Source organism: Lissotriton helveticus, chromosome 6 (assembly GCF_964261635.1).
Source record: "Lissotriton helveticus chromosome 6, aLisHel1.1, whole genome shotgun sequence".
NCBI lineage: Eukaryota > Metazoa > Chordata > Amphibia > Caudata > Salamandridae > Lissotriton > Lissotriton helveticus.
The window spans coordinates 314,290,727-314,309,848 of NC_136067.1; the positions used below are offsets into that span (position 1 = coordinate 314,290,727).

At 43.9% G+C, this 19,122-nt stretch overlaps 1 protein-coding gene across 1 annotated transcript in view; it reads right to left on the minus strand.

Moving 5' to 3' along the window:
• GEN1 (GEN1 structure-specific endonuclease) overlaps positions 1–14,419 on the minus strand; it is a 367,902-nt gene extending 353,483 nt beyond the window's left edge. The window contains exon 1 of the mRNA XM_078647757.1: positions 14,291–14,419. The gene's annotated coding sequence lies outside the window, so the exon portion shown is untranslated. The remainder of the gene's footprint in view (positions 1–14,290) is intronic.
• Positions 14,420–19,122: the final 4,703 nt, after the last annotated feature.

Genomic DNA, 19,122 nt, shown 5'->3' on the forward strand with positions numbered 1-19,122 from the left:
CTATTATATTCAGCTCACTTTCACGTTTTCCCAATCTAAATGCCAAAATTTACCACTAAGTTAACAATCCGTATCTAGTTTACAATGCTCCCCGATCTAGATATCTCCTTACCCATGAAATTCAAGAATACGGCATCTCATGTAGTATCAGGACGTCCACCGAGTACGATAGATAGCTCCCGAGTCACAGAGCCAACAACGTTTAAAACTATCTATTACGGCGCCGCTTACGCGTTGATGCTACTTCCGGTTCCCAAATGCTGGAAACCAACAAAGGACTAACGTAAGTCACCCAAAGCGGCCACCATTTTGAAGTGTACTAAATAACTATGGTCTAAAGTGTGAATTGAAAACGTGCCGATACAGAGTTTCAAACATGCAAAATAATTTATGAAACTCAGCAAAGAGTAAATAAATATAATGACTAAGTAACGCGCGGTGAGCAATATTCACAATAACAGTAATCTCATGGTGTACTTACCGATCAGTGTAAATATTGAAAACAGTATTTATGGTTTTCCATCAGGTCGAAGTGGTGATAGTATAACGCCAAATATTGTGAAAAGTAATCAATGTGGGGTGAATATGTAGGAAATTAGTATATCCCCTCAAGGGGAGAGATATACACGTGGCAAAATTTGACGTGCTTAACTAGATCTATAAGGCATTCTGATTCATATTGATACAGGCTATCTCTCCATCAATTAAGGTTGAACAAAAAGTCACATATAAAACATAAACAGCCCTTACAATCCACCATATATATAAATTCTCTCTAGTGCAAAGATAGGAAGGTAAAGTCGCTACGTTGCATAATCTCTAAGTACATTCACATACATTACTTTCTATGCATATATAACCTAGTGATCATGATCAATGTAGTTCTTATGTCATTACATATTCTACGTTGGTTGTACAAGTTAAATGTAAGCACACAAACCTATCCTTTAGTGTAGAGTTATGTATCATTTACCCAAAAAGTAATGTAACTCCTGGTCAATGTTGAGACCGCATTCAGTACTACGCAGTTTTAATATCCATAACACTTCTCTCCTGCGCAACGATAGTTCCCTATTGCCCCCTCTGGGGTGTCTAGGTGTGGGGTCAATGCCGTAAAACTCAAAGCGTCTATTGGTTGTCTGTAGCGGGCATATGGACATATGTGCTGCTAATAGGTATCTCATGTCTCCCTGTTTTACTGCCCGTTTATGTTCTCCAATCCTTTCTCTTAGTGATCTGATGGTGCTGCCTATATAGCTCTCTTTACATTTACACTCTATTGCGTAGACAACAAACTAAGGGGCCGATTATGATGGCGGACGGACCTGAGTCCGTCCGCCATAATAGAGTAGGAGGGACCGTCCGCAGGGGCAGCTGCGGTCCCTCCATGCAGATTAGGATGTGACCGCCAGGGTGGCGGTCACATCCTCTATTTTTAACATTTTGGCGGGTGCAGCTTCAAGCTGCACCCGCCAAAATGTTAAAAATGCATGCGCGGCATTTGCTTGCACAAAGCGGCAGGCACCGCGCGGTGCCTGCCGCTTTGTTCATGCAAATGCAGGGGGGTACCATAGGTACCCCCCATGTGCACCCCCCGGCCCCCCTTCACTCAGGGGCCCGCAACGGGCCCCCGAAGTGAAGATCCGTATGCTTTTCCACGGCGGAAAAGCCGCCGTGGAAAAGCATACTTGTTACTCCATCATAATATGGCTGGCGGTGTCTGATAGACACCGCCAGCCATGTTAATGCTTTTCCGCCGCGGTCGGAAGGCGACCGCGGCGGAAAAGCGGCAGACAGATTCAAAGACCCACCAGCCATCCTAATTTCGCGGTGGGTCTTTAAAGCATCCGTGGCGGATTTCCCGCATCCTCCGGGCCGGCGGTGGCTTCCACCGGCCCGGAGGATGCGGGAAATCCGCGATCCTAATGAGCCCCTTAGTCAGGCAATTGATATTGGTCCTAATCTCATATCTTCTCCCATTGGGACCATGAAAATAAGTTTTCTTTGTAGTAGCCCATTTGCAAGCCATACATTGGTTACACCCATGGAAACCTATACTGTGTTGTGTCAACCAATTTTCATTGAATGGTAATGCGGGGGGCTCAGGATGTTCCTCAATGTTAGACCCCTTCTGTATGTGATGTTTGGTTTCCCCGTGATATATTTGTCAAGATATTTATCCGCTCGTAATAGATGCCAATGCTTCTATATGCTTCGCCTCAATACCCCTGACCAATTAGTGTATCCAGTAATCATCCGTTTTATGTCCGCTTCCTTTGTAGTTTTTTATGGTCCCTCAATGTGTCTTCTCTTTTTAATCGGTCTATTCTAGATTCAGCTTTCTTTAGAGTGATCCCATCGTATCCTCTCTTACGGAATCTCGTTATTGTACCTCTTTTGTGTTCCTCAAAGTCTGTGTCCACGCTACAATTGCGTCTCACTCTGACCAATTCACCATATGGGATTGCTTGTATTTGGTGTGGTGGATGTTCACTTGATGCATGTAGTAGTGAGTTACAAGCGTTCTTTTTGTGTAAAATTCTACTCTGAATCTTCCCGTCTGTTATAAAAAAAAATCAACATCCAAAAAGGAAATTTTAGATTTACTGTATTCAGATGTGAAGTGAATGTTGCAGTCATTATCATTAAGATAATCAATGAAGCCTGTCAGTTTGGTCTGTGTGCCTGTCCATATCATAATACAATCATCTATGTATCGTCCCCAATACAAGATAGAGTCATTCCACAGCGTGCCTTTCGGGCCCCCGATTCTCTTCTCCTCCAGCCAACCCATAAAGAGATTGGCATATAAGGGAGAGAATCTGGAGCCCATCGCCACTCCTTGTTTTTGTCTAAACCATTTGTCTTGAAACAAAAATACATTATTGTCCAAAATAAGTTCGACCATTTCGATCAACATTTCGGTGTGGTTCCATGCACTTGCTGCTCTTTTGTTCAACATTCTTCTGATTGCCATCAGTCCTGTCTCCCTCTTAATGCTGGTGTAAAGAGCTGTAACGTCTAGAGTAACCATATACATGTTATCATCCCAGCCAAAGTCAGAAATAATGCCCAAAATGTGTTTAGTATCCCTGATAAATGATGGTAAGTTCCTAACTAAAGGGTTAAGAAAGACATCTACGTACTCGGAGATTCTCTCCGTGGGACCTCCAATACCCGAAATAATCGGTCTCCCTGAAGAAAGCAGAATCTAGAATAGACCGATTAAAAAGAGAAGACACAATGAGGGACCATAAAAAAACTACAAAGGAAGCGGACATAATCCGGATGGTTACTGGATACACTAATTGGTCAGGGGTATTGAGGCGAAGCATTGGCATCTATTACGAGCGGATAAATATCTTGACAAATATATAACGGGGAAACCAAACATCACATACAGAAGGGGTCTAACATTGAGGAACATCCTGAGCCCGAGTTACCCCACATTACCATTCAACGAAAATTGGTTGACCCAACAAAGAATAGGTTTCCATGGGTGTAACCAATGTATGGCTTGCAAATGGGCTACTCCAAAGAAAACTCATTTTCATGGTCCCAATGGGAGAAGATATGAGATTAGGACCAATATCAATTGCCTGACTAAGTTTGTTGTCTACGCAATAGAGTGTAAATGTAAAAAGAGATATATAGGCAGCACCATCAGATCACTAAGAGAAAGGATTGGAGAACATATACGGGCAGTAAAACAGGGAGACATGAGATATCCATTAGCAGCACATATGTCCATATGCCCGCTACAGACAACCAATAGACACTTTTAGTTTTACGGCATTGACCACACACCTAGACACCCCAGAGGGGCAATAGGGAACTATTGTTGCGCAGGAGAGAAGCGTTATGGATATTAAAACTGCGTAGTACTGAATGCGGTCTCAACATTGACCAGTAGTTACATTAATTTTTGGGTAAATGATACATAGCTCCACACTATAGGATAGGTTTGTGTGCTTGCATTTAACTTGTACAACCAACGTAGACTATGTAATGACATAAGAACTACATGGATCATGATCACTAGGTTATATATGCATAGAAAGTAACATATGTCAATGTACTTAGAGATTATGCAACGTAGCGACTTTACCTTCCTATCTTTGCACTAGAGAGAATTTATATATATGGTGGATTGTAAGGACTTTTTATGTTTTATATGTGACTTTTTGTTCAACCTTAATTGATGTAGAGATAGCCTGTATCAATATGAATCAGAATGCCTCATAGACATAGTTAAGCACGTGAAATGTTGCCAATTGTATATCTCTTCCCTTGAGGGGATATACCAATTTCCTACATATTCACCCCACATTGATTACTTTTCACAATATTTGGCATTATACTATCACCACTTCGACCTGATGGAAAACCATAAATACTGTTTTAAATATTTACACTGATCGGCAAGTACACTATGAGATTACTGTTATTGTGAATATTGCTCACCGCGTGTTACTTAGTCATTATATTTATTTACTCTTTCTGGGTTTCATAAATATATTTTGCATGTTTGAAACTCTGTATCGGCACGTTTTCAATACACACTTTAGACCATAGTTATTTAGTACACTTCAAAATGGCGGCCGCTTTGGGTGACTTACGTTAGTCCTTTGTTGGTTTCCAGCATTTGGGAACCGGAAGTAGCATCAACGCGTAACCGGCGCCAGAATAGTTAGTTTAAACGTTGTTGGCTCTGTGACTCGTGAGCTATCGATCGTACTCGGTGGACGCCCTGATACTACATGAGATGCCGTATTCTTGAATTTCATGGTAAGGAAATATCTAGATCGGGGAGCATTGTAAAATAGATACGGATTGTTTACTTAGTGGTAAATTTGGGCATTTAGATTGGGAAAACGTGAAAGTGAGCTGAATATAATAGCCAAACTTTAAAGCGTGTAAATGGGCTATCAAGACAGCCTAACGTTGTGTAAACATCGTGATTGATTTTAGATGACTTTAGATAACATTAAAACACGAGAAAGTATTTTAACTATTCTGATTGAACGAACAGCACATGTACGTTGTGGGTAGCAATGGATATAGATGGCAATTAAGAAGTCTGTAAGGGTGGAATATGGTCTATCTAGTATACTGAATGTGGGCATTTAGAACTGAATCGGACATGGAAAGGCGGATTACGGGTAAACGGGCCATAGATTTGAGAAGTGTTTGCATACGGTGCAAGTGAGTGCAAGTTAATCATAAAAAGTGTAGCTAATTTGATTCCATATGGTTTTCAGAAAACGACGTGAATGGCAAAGGATAGTTGAATATTGAAGTTATATCTGGAATAACGCGCATTGACTTGGAACCCCAATGTGGGTTGGAATTATCACCACATTCAAAGTAGGTGTTACTTTATTTTATTTGAAGAAGGACAAAGAATTTTGGCTAGAGAAACAGGTCATTGAATTAAGTGGCTTGGAGTGTACTTATACATATTTCAATTTACTGTCAGATTTCTACACTGAAGGATTTAGGTATATTATTTGGATTATACGCTGGGGTTATGGCACTAGCATTTGCTGTGATTGGTGTTACCCACCTGGCTTTTAGAAAGAAAAATTATAACATTTTCAAAACTTGGATTATGCACCTCACTTCGTTGCAATTTACTTATAGTTCTTAAAATAACAATTTCCCGACATAGCACGTTGTTTCTGTTCCTACACTCGGGCAATAAGGTGGCACTTAGAGTTTGTAAACAATTGGTGCACCTCACTCTATTCTCTCCGTCGCTGTTTGGTTACGGCATGCCTTCATTTAGAGGCTCTTGTACACAAACTATTGAGAACTGTAGATTATGATGATGAAACCTTGTGCTTAATAATTAGTTCATTAAGCATTTAGAAAAGAAGTTATTATACAATGTACATATTAAGATTTTGAAAGAATGAATACAGAAGAATTATGTATGTTTTTGTTTATACAGCCTTGTAAATAAAATAAATTGTAAACTGATACTTGTATAGCGCACTACTCACCTGCAAGGGTCTCAAGGCGCTCGTACGAATACCGCTGTGGAACCCATCCTGGCTTTCCCTGTGAGGTGTCCACTCCTGGGCACCCCCAAGGAGGAGGCCAGCATCCTTAGCGTTGTGGGGGCCGTTGTGGAGATTAAGCGAGCTAATGCTCTGAGTTGCAGAGTGGGACTCCATGATTGGAATAGGCAACGAGGCGAGAATTATCAGGTCCGTGGAATTTTGAGCCCAAGACCCGCCGAGGCGGGGAATTGAACCCTGGTCCCAGGCTAGACCTCTGCATCAGGGTCTGCCGCTCTAACCATTGAGCCACACTTCGCCTTGATGAAGTCGCGGGATCACGCCCCAATTGCGACGAAACGCGTGTTGGCTGTGGCTGAAATCAAAGAATAAAAGCCTGAAAAGAAAGGATCAAAAGAAATTGCCTATGTTTTGTATTGAAATTATTGTGTCTTTGAACTAACGGGGAAACCTTTTCTACACATAACGTGTGCTTGGGAGTTAGGCAGTTTAGAATAGTCATCAACCATCTATCAAGCACCAGACTGTAAATTCTTCTATAAGCAGCTCTTCTGGTCGCCCCAGCGAGGCAAATTGCCTTTATTTCCACCAGCTACAGATCAACAAGATGGTTGCAAAGAATTGCCCTGCAAAGATTAGAATTTGTGGCCTGGAGACCGCCACAGATTTTAACAGGGAATATTCAACTGACTAGTTGACAGCTTTCTAAAAGACAGCTGACTAGTTCAACATTCTCTGTTATCATCTGTGGAGGCCTGTAGGCCACAAATTCTAACCTTTGCAGGGCTAGCTTCGCCTGCCACTCGCTGGAGGTCGGTAAATTGGGGAATATCAAATTTGTGTTATTTACAATGCTATGGACAGGTCCTTACATCTCATAGAGCTGACCACTGGGACGAGATTACTCCATCAACCCACTTTAGGTACATAGTGAGAAGGCATGGGAAAATCCTTCCCCTATTCCCCAGGAAGTAGTCTGTTGAAAATGAATTGCCCTAATACAAATGAACAACTGGCAGAAAGCTGGAGACCATCTGTGTTAGAACGAGATTACTCAATCAACCCACCTGAGGCACACAACGATAAGGCATGGAAAAATCCTTCCCCTATTCCACAGGAAGTAGTAGGTTGATGTAAAGGAATTGCCCTCATAAAAATGACAGCTGAAGACTATCTTTGTTTTCTATTACTTTAATATGTGGAGTCACCATTTGAGGAAATACCTTCCAGCAACCACCCACTCCAAATGTGTTGTCTTCACAGCTGACAGACGTGACCTAAAAAATGCAAACCCTAGGCTGGTAGGTTGACGCGCCCAATCCAAGGTAAATAACTGGTGTTAAATTTCTGTCAGGCATATTATCTTGTACTAGGTTTTAGCACAAGGAAGTCCAATTAGACTTGGGATACATAATGGCAAAGTTTAACGTTTACTAATACAAAGCTCCTCCCGTTAGGCAGGAGACACCCTGTTGCACAGCATTCAATTATGACAATAAGTCTTTTCTCTTGATCATTGAGATTTAACTCTTCCTCATAATGGGGTTCCAAAAAATATTTATTGTTTCATCAGAATTTCCACAAAACCAAAGTTCAGTTGTGTATCCAACAACATTATAATCCAGTATAAATCCTTCCCCAATGCATTTCGGGCCGATTTGCTAGCCCTTCCTCAGGGGACAACTCTACAAAAAAGGAATACATCTCCATGTCAATATGGGTGTCACATACAGTTTCTAAGCATTGTCATCAACTAACATTTCATTCATGCCATTGATTAAATATCTGTGAATCATAGCTCAAGTGTCAAATAAACACTAAGGTGTCAATTATACGTGAAAAATATAAGGTAGTACACCAGGTTGCCCGGTGAAATCATATCAAAAGTGTGTTTTCTCGAACGAGTTAAAACAGAATTCTCAACATGCATCCAGTGCGAGACCTCATGCCCCCGTCACCGACTTGTGCAACTAAATCGAGCCCCTGATTAAACAAGGTTACTAGCGTGAGAACGATACTCACGGGCTGTTTCAACGAGCTGCAGCGCGGTGTCTGTAAAATAACAGTTTCACCTGTTTGCACGCCAGAGAGTTTACGATTGATTAGAATCAGAACAATTGCTGTGCAAGTCCTTAACTCATTTCTAGATCGTATCATTTCTGTCCATAGGACTTGGCACGCTACAGAGCTCAAATATGAATTACGAAAGTATAACCGGCATGACGGACTTGAAAGCAGACACCTTCGCCTTCACGGCGGGGGATGCGGATAAAATTTACGATACGATCCAGGAAGAGGTCATAGCGGCTGCCAGCACCCGCAGCCCTGAGAGTAATCTGAAACAACTACTCTACTTATTAAAAAAGGAATGCAACCAGAAATTACATGCGTCTACGTTGGTGCGGTACCATCGCGCCCAGCGGATCCCGAGGGGCCTACGGGTTCCTTTAAAACCTCTTTTATGCAAGAACAATGCGAAGTTTGTTGAGCGGTGGTTCGCCATCCTCAACAAGTGTTCATTGGATTTGATCCTGTTGATAGTGGAGGAACTGTCTAAATCTCTGGAAGAATTGAGCAAAGATATTAAAACCCTTAGGGCGGAACTGGACGAAGCCATGGATCCCACTGAACTAGCCACCTTATTGGAAGATGTGAAAGCACAATTAGAGAAACACACACGTGAAACCCAGGAACGCAAGTTGCGTAAGTACAAGAGGGATACTATTGATTACAAGCTCGGCGTGGTGTACACTTGGGCAGAGGTGTACGCCCGCCGACGCCCTAATCGTACCTACAATCCCTATTCAGAAAATGAGACATCGTCTTCAGAGGGTGAAACCAGAACAACGAAAACCACGAGGGTTACAACGGAGGTGGTACCAAGCGAACAACAACCGGGTACTTCTACAGCCACGGTGCATTTTTTAGAGGAGGGTCAAGATCAACCCATCGACCCAGGAGGGGCAAAACCCGCAGAGGTAACAAAAGAACCACCCAAAGCCAAGAAACCTTACCGCCGGAGGTGAATACCAAGGATAACCTAGTGATTAACATCTCCTCTACGACACTAACACAGGAAGAGTTACGAGTACTACAGAAAGGACAAACATTTGTACCTACGACTACAACCAATACACTTGAGCTTGAGGTGAGCACGTTCAAACTTGTTCGCAACATGAGACTGCGTCATTACTTCGAGAACATAGTAACCACACCAGATATTGAGGATGACATGCTAAGAGGGCTTCGACCACGCAGCACATTCATGGCTCCAATGAGTCACAAAATCATCGATACATTTGAAAGCATGGTGAAAAGAGATTTGTCGAGGATGCCGTTTCAAACCAAACCTAGACGTGAGAACTTGACAAGAACAGAAAAGAACACACTATCTAAGATTGCCAACAACTCCACCATAGTGTGTCAGACAGCTGATAAAGGTGGCGCGTTAGTCATCATGGATGCTAAGTTTTATCAGGAAGAAGTATTGGCTCACACCAGTGATATCAACACTTATGCCCCATTGGGAGCTGATCCGACTAATGAATTCTTGGTGATACTATTGGATATCATTAAAAAGGCGTTTGATAACGGAACCATCAATGACCGGACAAGACGTTACCTTACACCTGAGAATCCTAAACCACCGACTCTGTACATGTTGCCCAAGATGCACAAGCATCCGACGAGACCACCGTTTAGACCGATAGTATCCACCAAAGGTTCTATCCATGAACATACCGGCAAGTTTTTGGACAGACATTTCCAACCTTTTGTGTTGAACACCAGATCACACATCAAAGATACAACAGATTTCCTCTTGAAATTAGAGGAAGTGATCAGAACATCGAAAGATGAGGACTTACTGATGTGCACTGTGGACGTGTGTTCACTCTATACATCTATACCGCATGATATGGGGATTACGGCGATTGAACATGAGTTGGCAAACTCAAACATGGATCCTGACATGAAAATATTGTTGATGGAACTGATGGTCTTCACACTTTTTCATAGTTATTTTACGGTATTTGATCAGTGGTTTCACCAATTGAACGGGACTGCCATGGGAAATTGTGCCGCGCCGTCCTACGCGAACATTGTGATGAAAGCGTTTGAAGAAACGCACATTCTTAATCAGAACATATGGCTCAGACATGGAAAAATCTTCTTGAGATTTATAGACGATATTTTCATCCTTTGGAAAGGAACGGAGTTGGAACTGACAGAATTTTTAACAACTTGGAATGAGATCAATGAGCGAATTCAATTTACTTGGAACATTGGTAGAACACGTATACATTTTTTGGATGTGGAAATTCAATGTGATGATAACATTTGGAACACAACGATCTTTCGGAAACCGACAGACAGGAATTCACTGTTGCACTACCAAAGTTTCCATAGACCAGGGTTAAAACGCAACTTACCTTTGTCTCAACTGATGCGAGTGAAACGCATAGTATCTTCGGAGAGCACCTGTCAACAGGAAGTTACCAACATGGTGGAAAGATTTAGAAATCGGGGGTACCCACAAGAGAATTTAGACACAGCAGTTAACCAAGTTGGAGTCATGAAACGGGAGGAACTGTTACAAACCACAGTCAAGCCAGTGAACACCAGAATGGTGGTGGTTTCGAAATATAGCATTCTGAGTAACAGTTACAAGAATATCATTCTCAAACACTGGTCACTACTGAGTTTTGAACCGGATTTTCGAGGTATTTTTGATCAACCACCGATGTTTGCATACACCAGGGGTCGCAACTTGAAAGAGATGTTGAAGAAATCCATGAAAGATAGTGAACCAACCACATTCAGAGGTCTACGCCCGTGTTACAATTGCAGTAACTTCAACAATTGCATTCTAGGAAACACCATCAGCCACCCAATGAAGGGTCATCCAGTGAAACTAAGAGTGAATGCCACCTGCAATTCAAGCAATTTAATCTACATGCTCAAGTGCCCTTGTGGCAAATGCTATATTGGTCACACTGAAAGGAAGATCAGGACTCGATTACTCGAACACAAGAGTAATATAAGAACTGGCAACATGAAATCCACAGTTGCTACACATTTCGTTGAACATAAACACTCCGTAGCCCAACTGAAATATGTGATACTTGAACAAATCACTCCCACTTACAACAACAAACAAACATTGCTCAAAAGAGAAAATTTTTGGATTCGCTATATGGCATCGATGCAGCCACACGGTCTCAATGATCGGATGGAGTTTTTGTGCTATCTGTAATTCTGAACAATTAGTTTTTTATGCATTTTCACATGTCTTGTGAATTTTTAACTCATTTATGTGCTGTTCTTGTTGATTTTTTGTAACACTTTTGAAGTTTGCGTTTGCACGATATTTCACTCATTCAATATGGCCGCCACGTTTTTTTGTTCGCTTGTTCACTTTGTAGTCCGTTTTCACTGTTTGGCATGTAAACACAACACGGTTAAAACGCCATGACCCGAGCTCACTCTTGGGGTTCCCGACCGAGAGAAGACCATGCTTGTTTCCACTATCATCACCTAGTGAGTACTCCGTTCAGGAGAACCCGTTAACATATGAATCCACGAGCGTTATGCAGTAATGTTGACACGCGCTGTGCTGTTATTTTACAGACACCGCGCTGCAGCTCGTTGAAACAGCCCGTGAGTATCGTTCTCACGCTAGTAACCTTGTTTAATCAGGGGCTCGATTTAGTTTCACAAGTCGGTGACGGGGGCATGAGGTCTCGCACTGGATGCATGTTGAGAATTCTGTTTTAACTCGTTCGAGAAAACACACTTTTGATATGATTTCACCGGGCAACCTGGTGTACTACCTTATATTTTTCACGTATAATTGACACCTTAGTGTTTATTTGACACTTGAGCTATGATTCACAGATATTTAATCAATGGCATGAATGAAATGTTAGTTGATGACAATGCTTAGAAACTGTATGTGACACCCATATTGACATGGAGATGTATTCCTTTTTTGTAGAGTTGTCCCCTGAGGAAGGGCTAGCAAATCGGCCCGAAATGCATTGGGGAAGGATTTATACTGGATTATAATGTTGTTGGATACACAACTGAACTTTGGTTTTGTGGAAATTCTGATGAAACAATAAATATTTTTTGGAACCCCATTATGAGGAAGAGTTAAATCTCAATGATCAAGAGAAAAGACTTATTGTCATAATTGAATGCTGTGCAACAGGGTGTCTCCTGCCTAACGGGAGGAGCTTTGTATTAGTTCATTCTTACGCTGGAAGGTACAGACAGCGCCCTCACCTGTTTGCACGCCAGAGAGTTTACGATTGATTAGAATCAGAACAATTGCTGTGCAAGTCCTTAACTCATTTCTAGAAAGTTTAACGTTTAGCAGGATGGTGATTTTCACAGTTTTCAGAAACCCCCACAATCAGCAGAGACACCAGACAACTTGAGAACTATAGAGGTGAGTTTTATTTGGTATAAAGTACAGGTATCATTTACTGAAACTATGAGTGTGATGTTCTAACTACAAAATGGGTGGTAAAACCTAAACACCACGAACACAAGAACACCCAAAATAAATTCTCTACATTAGAGTCTAGTTCTACTCAGGATTTAAGGTACTTTGTTCAGCGGGCCTAACTGGGTGCCTGTACCCGGTCTCTGTTCTATTGTGGTCGGCCTGAACTTTTGACTTTGCCCCGGTCTGGCACGACCCCAATAGCGTTTTGTGCTTTTTGGTGCTAATTTTCATTATAAACGTTAAAAATCAATATCTCCGGTTCTACTAATTGGATTTTTGTAATTTTGTCTTTTTTTTAATTTACTAAAATCAGAGCTATTAATTTAACCCCTTCGATGCTTGTGACGGAACGGTTCCGTCACGAGCGCCGGTTGGGCTGTGCTTATGACGGAACCGTTCCGTCACGGCCACGCATGTTTCTTAGAACCTTCAGCACAGCGCGAAAATTCGCGCCGCGCTGAAGGTGTTAAACTGCTGTAGAATCATTTTGTGTGGTGTTTTCACTCTTTTACGGTTTGAAGTGCTGCACAAATATTTACACATTGCCTTCAAGTTAAGCCTGACTGCACTGTGCCAAGCTACCAGAGGTTGAGCAGAACTTAATTTAGGATTTGCCTGCCTCTGACCCCAATTAGGATTGTGGTTGCTGCTCGGCCAGAGATCATACCCCATTCAACCAACAACGCAATTTCTAACAACCATCATGTTCATAACTTATGTTGTCTGACAATACAGAAACGGTTATCTACAAAGCACTGGAGTGGGTCAGAGCAGCATCTGTTCTTGTATTGTCCCACATCATTATCAACCTGTAATGATGGGATATAGTCTTTGGTGCTTCCAAAGTACTTTATTCCGTATGTCCTGGCACAAACAACAAAGTCAGTCAACAAATCACTATTTAGATCATCAAAATGGGAAATATTAGGAATCTCAAGCCCCTTGGTATTCTCTTACTAGCTTTTCAATGTAACCCCCATTCCACCATTTGGAAAGTTCATTCTTCCAATTTTTCAAGTCTCTGAAATTTTCCTTTTAGACTATCCTTTGTCACAGTTGACTTTTTGTCAACTTGACTTGGTGCGCGAGTGAGTGATTACTATGCAAGTGTATCCCAGTTACACAAATTTGGTATGTCTTGCTTCATAAGTGTTCAGTTTTTTGTTTTTTACATTTTTTAAAGTAGATAACTATTGGTATAATTATTCGATTTTTTTTATTTGTAAAAAGGGGGATGTGTAGTGGTGGGATTATTTGTATACTAATGTTAGAGAATGTAGAGAGTATAATTGTATGATGCAGAATTAGATTTTGTATTAATGCTTTGTCATGGAATGTCGGAGCATTGTGGTTTCACCTGCAGCTGTGAACATAGTTGTATGTACGGGATTACTTACTAATAAAAAGGATTATTCTACTGCTTCCTGATGTGTTGGCTCACTACATGCACTCTAGGTAAAGTGCAAGAAGTGGTTTAATCCAATAGGATGACACATGACCCACAAGTAGACTAAAGCAAAGATGCGTCCAGCAAGATCTACTGTTCTCGGTAACTACCGCAGGCATCCAAACACCACCACCCTTCTCTCCAACATTTCACACTCCAAGCACGAATACACTTACCTATACTACAACACGTCACGTGCAGCACACACTGCACTGACCGCATCTAATTAGAGAATTTCTTCTATCGCCATTATTCACCATATTGAATTTAAAGAAGTATTAAAAGATACAAAGAACGCTTCCAGCTTACCGCCAGCGTTTCACTCGAATAAACTATACCCAAGTCGGTGATCGCAGCACATACAACGCTTTTCGATTGCCACCAGCTATGCTAGTCCTCGCTCTGCACAATTGCACTCTCTAAACCACTTCAAATATTGGAGGCAAGGCAAGCCAATCACAAAGCGACTTTCGTTTCAACTAAACCTACCCAGGGGCCGTCAATGGCAGACTACAACACAGCAGACGGGCACGCCCCGACAAGTCTGACCAATCACGTTGTGCAAAAGGTGCGGTCCTCAAGCTTTCCGGAAGAGCCTGTTACTGAACCCGGAAGTGATAACAAACATGTTCTACTCGATGCGAGTATGCCGAGTGTTTTAGGAGTATTAGCGGCTAGAGTCGACTAAACGCCGAATGCCGTGGTGTGAACTTGGAAATGCAGGCGGGGCAGGGTTATGGCGGAGAAAAAAATAAAGCGGCTTAGATGGAGGATGCTGGCAGGTCCAACGGTAGATTCATGGAGGCGCCTGGACAGGCTTTTTGCAGCATTGGTGGTGAAGCGCTTTATCTACAGAAATAGAACTGTGTGTATGTGTTAACACGTCCACGCGGAAGAGTGTCTTGGTACAAAAACCACAGATGTTTATTGTTACTCAACTCCATTGTCTTCGTTTTATCGGCTGCTGAAGGATGAAAAAGTGGAAACATCATTATCTTAACAGTGACCAGGGGGTCTGACACAAATCCATCCCCATTAATTCATTAGGCCAATAAGCCACGCATGTTATGTTGGGCATCCAGCTGTTTCCGAGCCAAGGTTGCAACTTACTTCCCAAAAACTTTCATGGAAATGTAGAACTCGTATGCATATCAGTGGTTTTTGCAGAGTCTGAATGACAAAAATCATTCCAGGCTCCCTATGTCACGAGCACCTGTTTCTATTTAATAAAAAAGAAGCATTGACAAAGTCAATAGCTCGCTCCTTAAGGAAGTGAGTGCTGAGGTATTGGCTTTGTCAATGCTTTTCAGGTATTCACCTACCACTGTCTGGTTTCAAAAGTCTTATTGTGGGCTTACCAAGAATTCACAGTGAATATATACACCTTTTTCAAAAATAGCCTGCCATATAAACTAAGCATGCATTTGCATAGTGATAACATGAAACGTAAGTTAGCTGCACACCTTTCTGTCCATTTTGAGAAATGACAAGGATTTGATGATGCAGCGTTCCTTCTGTTTTAAGCAAATGTAAAGTGGATTTTTAGCGTGTTGCAAAGAATTCTTACCAAGACTTCACGCCTGTGCGCGAGCCATTTACAAGAATATAGCGATTGTCCAGATAATTGAATCTTGAGGCAAACTCGACCTACCTTGCAACTGATACCATCGTGCTGTACCAATTTCAATGACCGGATCAGTGATAACTCCGACATTGAAGCTGTGGAGTAAAATTCAATTCCCTGGAAATTGAATTAACTGTGTGTCAAGGATTCCTGACATGCGAGAGGAGGAAACGGTAACCAGCGGAAACGGACTACATCTCCCAGGATGCTTAGCGGTTGAGAGGTTATGTAAATCGGAGAGCCGTTACATAACTCAAAGAAACCACGCCCTTATGTAATCGGGAGAGCCGTTACATAACTCAAGGAAACCACGCCCTTATGTAATCGGGAGAAACGTTACATAAACTCAAGGAAGACACGCCCTATAAAGGGAGGAACCTGGAGGTACAACGCTGTCGGATATTGTGTTTTCACCGACGTACCTGCTTCGTGAAGGGCAGCGTTCCGGAGAGGTGCTCCAGACAGACAAGAACGGAGGTAGGTTGAGTCGTTACTCCCTGGGCCGTGTCTTGTCCAACTGCAACCTGTTACTGACCCGGAAGCTCTACCGGACAACCATTGAGCTCCGCTCTGACTCGGCTGAGTCAAGGCGCTTGGGTGTTTGAGCTGGTAGGAGTCGTAGCTCCCAGCCAGACACGAGATACAAGGACTACCAGCTGTAACGCACACCAGGAGGTGTTTGCCGCGTTACAGGCTTGGGCGTCCATAGGATCGATCGAGCTGCTGCTCTCGGTTCTGTCCCCTTGTTGTGATTTGGGTATCGGTGACGCATCACCCGGAGGTGACTCCGCGTCCCGGTGCAGTCCGAGGAAGAGGTTGAGCGGCTGCTCCCTTCAGGTAGAGACCCCGGCTGGGTGTTTCCCTGTCTCCTCGTTTCCCCCCCATCACTCTTCGAGCCTCGCACAGCATACCGAGTGGCATTGCCGGCCATTTCGTTTCCTGTCCTCTGTTGGCATACGCCGGGATCGGTGTATTTGCAGAGGACGGTGAAGACCATCATCCGTGCTGTGGGCTGGTAACGTAGATGGACTGGAGACCTCCAGTGACTATATCTTTTGGTTACTCTTTGTATTCTTTTGAAGCCTTTATTAAAGTATCTAAGCATACACAAGTGGTTGCGTCCTCATTAACGTGTTGTTTACCGATCCTGAGACGTTCAGGACGTTACAAAATATCCGACCTTTCTCTACACTAACTGTCTCCTGGTCGATAAACAGACATGGCAACCCTTGATCATGTGCTGGCTGCATTGGCGGCCGTGCAAGTTGAATTGGCAGCATCTAGACAAGAAACAGCCGATGTTAAGGCCAGACTGGATGCTATACAGTTGGACCCGCTCACGCCCAGCTCCTCCCTCACGAACCAAAACCCTGCGGTAGTGGTGGAAATGCCGGTCGCCGTACCCTTGGCAGCACCGGAAAGATACAATGGGGACCCCAACACAGTGCAGGTATTCCTCACTCAAGTGGCACTGCATCTGTCGTGCAAACCGAAGGCGTTCCCCACGAGTCAGTCTCGGGTGGCTTTCCTTATTTCTTACTTGGCTGGAAACGCGGCACAGTGGGCCGTACCTCTGGTGAGCAGGGACGACCCCATCTTGTGTGATTGGGGTGCCTTCCGCGAAGAATTCCTGAAGGTTTTTGACCGAAGGGCTGACTCGTACACGGCGGACCGGGAAATGCTTGAGTTAAGACAGGGATCCAACGACCTGGTACAATATCTCAACGCGTTCCGTAGGTTGGTTGCGGAAACCAAGTGGCCTGTTGCCAAACAAACGGCGCTCTTCCATCAAGGGCTGTGCGATGAGCTCAAGGACGCCGTGGCTCATATTGACCCTCAACCCAAGACATGTGAAGGCCTTATCAACCTCGTCTTACGGTTGGACCATAGGCTAAGCGAAAGAAAGGGGAGAAAAGGAAAGGCCCTTCCATCGTATGTGACGGTGGGAAGTCCTGAAACATCCACCACAGCCAAGGGGGAACCCATGGACATTGGCGCTATACGAGCGAGTCTCACAGCCACAGAGAAAGAATCACGCCGTAAACAAGGATTGTGCCTATATTGTGGCAAAAAAGGCCACTACGTACGTGAATGCCCTGCCAAGCCGAAGACGTCACGTTATCGGACCACCCGGTCGGTAACAGCCGTAGTGGACGTACCGGCGGAAAACTAGAGGACTCCCAGACCAATGAAGGGGCATCTCGGAGTCACTCATCCATCCCTTCTCTTTCCAACTCGGTCACCAAAGGGCAACGACACCTGTTTCTCACAGTGCACGTGGGAGTGCACGACCAGTGGATACCCGTTGTGGCCATGGTGGATTCAGGGGCCACGGGCATGTTTATGGACTACAACGAGGCATGCAGGCTAGGACTAGTGCTTATTCCCAAAGCAGTACCCGAAGACGTCTATGCAGTGGACGGAAGGCGATTGGTGACAGGGCCCATCGGGCAGCACACGGGGGCCATCCCGGTGAAATATGGGAGGAACCATTTGGAAAACATTGATTTTAACATCATCCGAGCACCCCAATACGGGGTCATATTGGGATTGCCGTGGCTACAGAAACACAACCCCTCGGTGGATTGGCCAACGCATCGCATCGAAATGACGTCACCATATTGCACCCTGCATTGTGGCATACGACCGGAACCCATGGACGCAGGAAATAGCGGGAGTCAGACGGTGGCTACAGCGGCAGAGAAAGATGTGGCTCTCCCCCAAGCTTATCACAGTTTCGAGGACGTGTTTGATGAGGTGAAGGCCGAAGTGCTACCGCCACATAGACAGTTTGACTGCCAGATCGACCTGGTGCCGGGGGCCAGCGTTCCCAGTGGCAGGCTGTATGCCCTGACAGAGCCTGAAAACGTGCATCTCCGGGGGTATCTGGATAAACTCCTCAAACTAGGATTCATCCGTCCGTCCAAATCTCCGGCCGCCTCGCCGCTCTTCTTCATCCCGAAGGCCAATGGGGAGCTGAGGGCCTGTGTGGACTTTAGGGCGTTAAATGCGATAACAATAAAAAACAGGTACCCCTTACCCCTCATCAGTGTACTTCTGGAACAAGTCAAGAAAGCACGTATCTACACCAAGTTGGATCTGAAAGGGGCATACCATCTGGTGCGCATGAGAGACGGAGACGAGTGGAAGACCGCCTTTAAGACCAGGTTCGGCCTATTTGAGTACCTCGTCATGCCGTTCGGACTGTGCAACGCCCCGGCTGCCTTTCAGTACTTTCTGAATGAGGTATTCAGGGAGGTGTTGGATATATACGTGGTTGTATATATCGACGACATCCTCATCTATTCGTCCAGTGTGGAGGAGCACGTACACCACGTCAAAGCAGTGCTCCAAAAACTCAGGGAGAATATGCTGTTTTGTAAACTCAGCAAGTGTGACTTCCACGTCACATCGGTGGAGTTCCTCGGAGTGATGCTGAGTCCGGAGGGTCAGGAGATGGCGGAACGCAAGATCAAGGCAGTGAAAGAGTGGCCGGTGCCTCAAAGCGTGAAAGACG